The sequence below is a fragment of the Gossypium hirsutum genome, chromosome A13 (genome assembly GCF_007990345.1).
Source record: "Gossypium hirsutum isolate 1008001.06 chromosome A13, Gossypium_hirsutum_v2.1, whole genome shotgun sequence".
Classification (NCBI taxonomy): Eukaryota; Viridiplantae; Streptophyta; class Magnoliopsida; order Malvales; family Malvaceae; genus Gossypium; species Gossypium hirsutum.
The window spans coordinates 67,274,222-67,283,369 of NC_053436.1; the positions used below are offsets into that span (position 1 = coordinate 67,274,222).

General features: G+C 38.4%; 2 non-coding genes across 2 annotated transcripts; both read left to right on the forward strand.

The window, feature by feature from the left end:
- The first annotated feature begins 236 nt into the window (after nt 1-236).
- LOC121213089 (small nucleolar RNA R71) lies at nt 237-343 on the forward strand. The gene has a single exon (XR_005908458.1). It is a non-coding gene; the product is annotated as a small nucleolar RNA R71 (small nucleolar RNA).
- An 8,452-nt stretch (nt 344-8,795) lies between these two features.
- Nucleotides 8,796-8,902, forward strand: LOC121212808 (small nucleolar RNA R71). Its single transcript, XR_005908182.1, has one exon. It is a non-coding gene; the product is annotated as a small nucleolar RNA R71 (small nucleolar RNA).
- The last annotated feature ends 246 nt before the right edge of the window (nt 8,903-9,148 follow it).

A 9,148-nucleotide genomic window follows, 5' to 3' on the forward strand; every position in this document is an offset into this window, starting at 1 on the left:
GTTCTACCTGATTTGAAAGCATAGCAATCGAATCGACGTTAAAAACGTCAGCTACTTTTGTCGGCTTTGTCCTCATGACTTTCCACTAATAATTATTTAGTGACATCTCTTCTATGAACTCATAAGCCACTTCAAGTGTCTTATTATTAATAGTTCCACCAGCAGCTGCATCGATCATTTGTCTAGTTGAGGGATTCAGACTGTTGTGGAAAGTTTGAACCTGTAGCCAAAGAGGTAACCCATGGTGAGGGCACTTTCTCAATAGATCCTTGTATCTCTCCTATGCATCATAAAATGTTTCTAAGTCCATTTGCACAAAAGAAGAGATATCATTCCTTAACTTTGCCGTTTTGGTCGGTGAAAAGTATTTGAGTAAAAAATTTTCGGTTATTTGTTCCCAAGTAGTGATTGACCCTCGTCGTAACGAGTTCAACCACTGTTTAGCCTTATTCCTTAATGAAAAGGGAAATAACCGAAGGCAAATCGTATCATCAGAAATGCCATTTATTTTGAAAGTATCGCAAAACTTTAAGAAGGCCAAATGAGTATTTGGGTCTTCAACCTGCAAACCATCAAACTGAACAAACTATTGAATCATTTGTATAGTGTTAGGTTTCATTTCAAAATTATTAGTAGCAATTGTAGGTCTAACAATATGCGATTCAACCCCCGTTAAATTAGGCTTAGCATAGTCGTACATAGTACGAGGAGCAGGATTCTGATTCACTGGATTTGCAACAACCACAAGAGGTAGCGAATTATTTTGATTTTCAACTATCTCTTTGGTTATAGTATGGATATCGTCCTTTCGCTCTTCCTCTATGTATTGTAGACTTCGCCTTATTTCTCTTCAGTTTCTACGAGCTGTGCTCTCGATCTCACTACCAAAAAGCAAAGGTCCTGACGGGTTCCTCCTAGTCATAAACTGAGACACCTGCCAAAAGCAATTAATAAGAAAAATTTAGAAAAGAAAAAATTAAACTAAAAATAAAAAGTAAATTGAAATAAAAGTAAAAATGGTTAAAGTAATAAAAATCAAGAGTTCCTAATATCTTAGTCCACAGCAACGACGCCAAAATTGATGGTCGCTAAACTAACTAAAAATTTGACTAAGGCATGCGCACCTATCAAACAGTAGTATAGTTAAGGTGAGACCGAAAATATCATATCCATAAGGACTAAAAGTACTAGTACTTACTATCTTTTTATTATCTAGCCTAAGAATTGAAGGGATGTTTTCTAAACTAAACTTAATTATCTAATTAACTAAGAACGTGACAGAAATAAAAGTTGGAAAATATTCTTTGGAAAACTAATGGAGAAGACAATACCCAAGGAAGAATCCACCTACACTTCACTTATTACTTCTGAATTAGACGATTTATTCACTTGACTTAATCCGTAGAAATCCCTGATTTATGTTATTATCTCTCTCGAGGCTAAAAATAACTAACTCTGGATTGATTAATTAAAATCTCTTTCTAATTGAAACCCCTATTATCGCATTAACTCGACCTATGGATTCCCTTATTAGATTTGACTCTAATCCAGCAGATTTATGTCGTCCTATCTCTAGGATGGCATGCAACTCTGCTTAATTATGGAGGATCTACTCTTATACAGGGACTTTTGCTCCACTAAATAAGCACATCAAAACCTGAATTAATATCTTGAAATATTAAAACAAGGATTAAATCTCACACTTAAGAATAAGAACAAGTATTTATCATATAATTCAAATAGTAATAAGATCCATCTTAGGTTTCAACTTTCCTAGGTATTTAGGGAATTTAGTTCATATTAATAGAAGGAAATATCTCAAAATTAGGATAATAACAATACATAAAGAAACCCAAAGAACTTCTAAGGAAATTGAATGGAGATCTTCAGTCTTGATGGAGATCCTGCTTCCGAGTTGATTCCGATGGCTATTCTTCGAGTATTTTCTACTTTCTACTCTGTGTCCCCCTTTGATCCTCTTCTAGGATGTTTATATAGACTTTGGAATGCCCAAAATAGCCCAAACTTAGCATTTTCCGAGTAGAATTAGACTTGAGTTCGACAGGGACACGACCGTGTGACATGCCCGTGTAAAGGTGCTCAGGCCATGTGCAGTTCTGACTTGGTTTAATGTTGACATGGCTATGACACACCGGCGTGTGGCCTGCCTATGTGTCACACACGAGTGTGTGGATTACCCGTATGGAAGTGCCTAGGCCGTGTGAAACACTAAATTAGGCCTAATTTGTCCATTTTTGGCCCGTTTCTTGCTCTTTTTGCTATCTTAAGCTCTCCTGAGTATAAAACATGAAATTAAATGATTAGGAGCATCAAATTCATTAAATCTTATGATAATCCTTCCAAAAATATGCCAAGAATGGGGTAAAAATATACATATATTATGGTTTATCATACATGCTCCTAATATGAGAAATATGAGGCGATGTGCACAATGCATGGAACAAGATGTCCATGGAAAATCATGAAATCTATGAGGAAGAAGTCGACATTCTAGATAATCAGGAAATGTATCGTGCCACATACATGTGTTGTAGTTGGTATGTACCATGGTTAACAACATCGACTTGAATTTTGACATTTTTCTTACATTTTATTACGTATAGTGACCCAACTTATTATTTTTCAAACATGTTGAACGATTATCCGGAAATGGATTTGGATATGGTATCTGACTTTATATTACCCATGGTCAAAGCAAGTCATAAGATTTCGATTCTAGTTTTGATTGCACATATCCATAGAGAGTTTGATTACATCGTATCCTACCACAAGGCATGGTTGGCAAAAAAGAAGGCGTTGGATAATATGCATAGTGGGTGGGAGAAATCCTACAATGAATTGTGATAATGGTGTAAAGTACTGATCACGATTTTCGTGTGACAAGTTTCAAATATTTATAATGAATTATTCTTAAAACTAACTATTATCACGATGTAGGCAAGTGTACCTATTGAACATTAGTATAGTTTTAGCAAGACCGGATTGTCGGACCCAAAAGAACTAAAAGTACTAGTAATGACTGTCTTTTTATTATCTAGCCTAAAAATAATGGGGTTTGTTTTAACTAACTAATTAACTAATCTAATAATTCACAGAAAGTAGAATTGGGGGATTACTTTTGGAAAACGATTGAATTAAGACAATACCTAAGGAAAAATCCACCTAGACTTCACTTGTTATTCTAACTCCGAATCGGACGATTTATTCATTTAACTTGATCCGTAGAGATCCCTGAGTTATATTATTATCCCTATTCAAAACTAATAACGTCTAATCCCTAGATTGAATAATTGAGACTTTTCTCTAATTAACGCCCTAGGGTTGCATTAACTCGATCTATGGATCTCCTTATTAGGTTTCACCCTAATCTGGCAAGATCTTATCACCCTATCTCTAGGCGCGCAATCAACTCCGCTTAATTATGACAAATGTACTCTTAGACAGGGTCTATTTCTCCTCTGAATAAGAGCTTATCTTGAATCAGTATCCTGGGATATCAAAACAAGAATTAAGAACACATAATTAAGAACAAGTTAAATATTTATCATACAATTCAGAAATTAATAACAAGATTCGTCTTAGGTTTCATCCCCCTTAGGTATTTAGGGGATTTAGTTCATAACTAAAAAGGAAAACACCTATTTTCACGTGGCGAGTTATCGTAGCCCGTGTTGGGGAAATCTTTGCCCTATTTTCACACGGCCCTAAGCACGCCAGTGTGCTTGGCCGTGTCTGTGTGGAAAAGCCTGTATTCAAGATCTCTGTTAGTAAGTTAGGTTTTAAATACTAAAATTTAAATAAGTTAATACAGTTAGTGCTCAAGTTACCTCCAGAGAAGCACTTATTTATAGTCTAAGCTCGACTTACCTTTCCACTGAATAGTCATGGTGGTTTGAGGAGTTTATACTCCTCATTCCTACTATCATTCTCATCAAAATAAAGTTTTAGACGGGTGTTGTTTACCTTAAAAGTGCCAAACTTGGGATGACTTACCTCAACTGTACCGAATGAGAAAATGCTAAGTTCCGTAAGAGGAATTTCTTCATTCGGTGTGGTCGTGACAATGTAAGGATCTGCGGGGGATTTCAACAATAATGGGTTAAGGGTTAATATTAAAGGTAATACAAGAAATGACTTGTTAGCTCAACAGGGTTCACTAAGGGTTAATCGTAGAGGTAGGCTTTTCATGGCATGAGTGGGTTAATCATAAGTGTCTTTCTCATTTTGACATATCAAATCAAATAGTGTGGTCTTGACATGCATAATCAAGCAAGTTCTAGAATGGCAATTCAATACTGACGCACTCAAAGCAATAATAAAAGTGAGCATGAAAGAATTAACATATGCTCAAAAGGCTCAAAAATCTCTCACAAATTATGGCTTTTTTATGTTTAAAACTTGTGAATTGCAATTCAAAGTAATACTTAAACTTTGGGGAAACAACCTAAAATTTTAAATTCTTAAAAATTAACTTATCATGCTTGATTCTCTAATGTCTTAAGGTTTAAACAATCAATGCATAAATGCCTATGTTTTAATTCAAGATATATCAATCAAAATCATAAATCAATCAAAATTTATCCTAAATACGATATGGGAGCTTTTCAAGAGAACAAGGTAGTCATTCAAGGATTTTTCTGATAATGAAATAAATACCCCCTACACTTAAGACGTACATTGCCCTCAATGTACAAAGATAGATAGGAAAAGATAAATTTGTAATCATAAGATAGGGGGAGAAGTGAAACTTCATGTATGATGAATTCCTCGAACTGGAGTTTTGGAGAGTAATCGGTGCGAGAGTGAAGGAGGATACTCCGGCGGTGGTAGAGGTTCATTAGTTCATAAGTCTTGCGCCAAAAGAATATTATATCTAGTGGTAGCTATGGTCGTGGTCGATCAGGACATGGTAGTCATGGAGAACCGTTCCCGGTGGAGTTTTTAGTTCCTATGCGATGATGAGCTTAGGAGTTCTAAATAACTGTGATAAAAATAAAGAACTTTTTAGGGGATATTAAGAAGATTAATTACTTATAAAGAAATAACCAAAATTGATGATAAAAAAATAAAATTTTAAAATCTAATAAAAATAAAAAGTAGGTTTAATAAAAATTAAAAACATAAAATAATAAATAAATGTTTTTAAATATCCTCATCGCTGGATGGTTCGCGAGGTGGGACTAGCGATGAGATGTGGAGGTGCTGACAAATCTGCTGTAGAGTAGAATCAATGTTGTCAAATCGTTGAAAACACTACTGCTCGAATCGAGTGAGGCACTCAGAAATGTCAGCATATGAAGTCGCCGTATGAACTAGACGAGAGGGTGGTGGTGGCTAAGATGATGGGTCCTCGTGTTGGGGAGGGACATCATCAGGAATGTCCTCGGAGGCCTCCTCCTCGGTAGATTGGGCAAGACATTATTGAGGAGGGTAGGTTCCTCAGGGCTTTTCGATCATCCTCATGCTAAGCATGCTCGAGATGCCTTGTGGAGACATCTGGCCAATGAGGGTTAAGGATGATTCTTGGGCCATGGTGCTGAGGAGCCCGAACTGTCAAGCCAACCGAGTAACATAGGGGCCAATGAAGATGACCCCCTTCCTACGTCGCTCCGTCTAGTGCAGAATCGCAAGGGTGATGAAATAGGCAAGGTTGATAATGTGCCCGTGTGACATAAACCTACAAAGTAGGCATCGTGAGTGTTGACGATGCCAGTGCTCTCTCGCCTTCCTGTAATCATGTGAGCCAAAATGGCGTGTAGGTACCTCAGAGATGGAGGGAGAGCCGATGCCTTAGAGCGGCTAGGATTGTAGGTGACCCCACCTAGTACTAGTGCGTCCCAGCACCGTGAAGGAGAACGATGGATGTGGCGGTTGAGAGCATGTAAGTCATTCTCCTCCTTGAATTCCTCCATATATAAACCTAGTGTTGTATCGAATTCTGGGACGCTGAGCTGGCAGATTAATCCGCCTAGACGAAATTGAATCATGCTGGGATCATCGTAGTTCGTCATCACGGTCTGAAGATGAAATGTGGAGCATAATTCCATCGTAAGCTCGAGATACGTCGGCTCGATGATCCCAAAGAAAAGCTCCCAAGGGTCGGTGGTTAGGAGGGCCTGAATCGCATCAGCCAACTAAACTTGTTCTATTGCAGCCCAGTTGATGTAGTGGCCTACAATTAAAGGTCGGGCCCGGAGTATTTGGAAGAGTTCTTCTTGGGGCTCGATGGGGAACCTCAGGAAAAGGTGACGAACTTTCGCGGTAGAACCCAAGGAAGATGACGCTCCCTTCCTTTTCTTTGTAGCAGGGACAACGACCTTTTTACCACGTGAAGACAACATTGTATACCTACAAGTGGAAACATCAATTCGGCTTGATGAGTAGACAAGGAAACAAATGCGACTAAATTCGAAAAGAAAAATGCATAAATATGTTCAGCCACAACTACTAAGTTTAACTAAAATAATAAGTTCAATGACCTATTTTTGTGGCATTAGCAAGGTGATATAAGTAAAAATGGCAAAGAATGGAATGCAACATACTATATGAATGAATAGAAATGTCAACACAAAAGGAATGATTATTTCAACTATCCTAACCATGAATATGCACTTCTAACTAATCAAATGGAGTAGAGAAATCATGTAATGAGTAAGAATTTGAACATGGAAAAGATGAAAACTTGTTCTATAAATGAAATTTGAGTGATAGAAAGATGAAAATAAAATGAAAAATATAGATTACTATGATAAATAGCATTACAAATCAATGAAATAAAAGAGAAAAGAGTAAACAAATGCTAAAGGAGATAGATTGGGTGTCAAAAATGAAGTTGGAAGCGGCGCATGGGCGTGGCGGGGAGGGTGTGTGGACTTGTAGCGGCTAGGGTTAGGGTTTTTGGATGAAGAAGAAAATGAATAGTGCAGCCTATTTATAGATTTTGGGGCACACGGCCATGGAGCACGCCTATGTTCCCCAATTTTTTCCCGTGTGACACGCGAATTTAGAATTTGGGCGCGTCTGAACATTTAGTTCACGCCCGTGTTCCTTGGGCGTATGGTTGAACACGACCATGTCGTACGACCGTGCCTGGCTTCGTTCACTTCTCCCACACTCGTGTATGTAGGCCTACGCCCGTGTTAGTTTAACAGGTTTGACCACGGGTGCTTGGCACGGGCGTGTCAAACGCCCGTGTTGATTTGATAGGTTCAGCCACGGGTTCTAGACACGGGCGTGCCGCACGCCCGTGTTGTTTTGGCAGGTTTGCCTACGGCCATGTCGCACGACCGTGGCGAGTTATTGTAGCCCGTGTTGGGGAAATCTTTGCCCTATTTTCACACGGCCCTAAGCACGCCAGTGTGCTTGGCCGTGTCTGTGTGGAAAAGCCTGTATTCAAGATCTCTGTTAGTAAGTTAGGTGTTAAATACTAAAATTTAAATAAGTTAATACAGTTAGTGCTCAAGTTACCTCCAGAGAAGCACTTATTTATAGTCTAAGCTCGACTTACCTTTCCACTGAATAGTCATGGTGGTTTGAGGAGTTTATACTCCTCATTCCTACTATCATTCTCATCAAAATAAAGTTTTAGACGGGTGTTGTTTACCTTAAAAGTGCCAAACTTGGGATGACTTACCTCGACTGTACCGAATGAGAAAATGCTAAGTTCCGTAAGAGGAATTTCTTCATTCGGTGTGGTCGTGACAATGTAAGGATCTGCGACATCTAATAAGACTTTATCTCCAACCTAAAGTTGATGTAGGAAGGTGTTGAGCTCGTTCTAGTGTAGTTCTGGTTTATCGTGCGTTCTCGATTTGTTTGTCTGCCATTCATCTAGCTCCTTGATTTGTAGCCTTCGATTTTCATGAACAGGTTCTCTTCTACTGCTTGAGAATGACTCATGTGCTTCCTTCAAACTCATTTCCTGCAAAGTAGGTTGTACCATATTGTCAGTTTTGGTAGAATGGGTTAAACGATTACCTTCAATTTCCAATGTGTTGCCAAAATTGCGAGCTTGAAGGGTGATTGTTTCGTCTCCCACACGGAGTGTGAGTTCACCTGTGCCAACATCAATAATCATTTTAGCAAGCTACCTTGTGGTCATTCAGAGATTAGTTTAGAAAGCTGACCTATCTGAGTTTCGAGCCCTTGGATTGATGCTTGTTAATTTTTAAGTGCTGTTTCGGTGTTCTGAAAACGAGTTCCTGACACCGAGATAAACTTTGTGAGCATCTCTTCAAGGTTTGGTTGCTTTTCTTGTTGATAGGGTGGCTGTTGAAAACCTAGAGGACATTGTGGTCTTTGATTTCCTTGACCTCCCCACGAGAAATTTGGGTGGTTCCTCCAACCTGCATTGTAAATGTTACTATGTGGATTGTTTTGAGATCGAGTATTATTACCCATGTAATTTAACTGCTCGTTATCCATATTATGGCCATAAGGTTGGTATTCCAAATGGCTTGTTCCACCTCCACTTGCTTTGCACTGCATTACTAGATGAACCTGTGAAGAATTAAGAAAACCATCAATTTTCTTATTCAAAAATTCTACCTGATTAAAGAGCATGGTGACCGAATCGACGTTATAAACATCGGCTGTTTTTGTTTGCTTTGCCCTCATGACTTGCCACTGATAGTTATTCAGTGACATCTCCTCTATAAACTCATAAACATCTTCAGGTGTTTTATTATTGATGGTTCCGCCAGCAACTGCGTCAACCATTAGTCGTGTTGAAGGATTCTGCACTATAGAATGTTTGAACCTGAAGCCAAAGTGGTAACCCATGGTGAGGGCACCTTCTCAAAAGGTTCTTGTATCTCTCCCATGCATCATAGAGTGTTTCTAAGTCCATCTGCACAAACGAAGAGATATCATTACGTAATTTGGCCATTTTAGCCAGTGAAAAATATTTTAATAGAATTTTTCCGTCATTTGCTCCCAAGTAGTAATTGACCCTCGTGGTAATGAGTTCAACCACAGTTTAGCTTTGTTCCTCAATGAAAAAGGGAATAACCGAAGACGAATGGCATCATCAAAAACACCATTAATTTTAAATGTATCGCATAGTTCTAAAAAGTTTGCTAAGTGAGCGTTGGGATCCTCATCCTGCAAACCATCAAACTGAACAAAT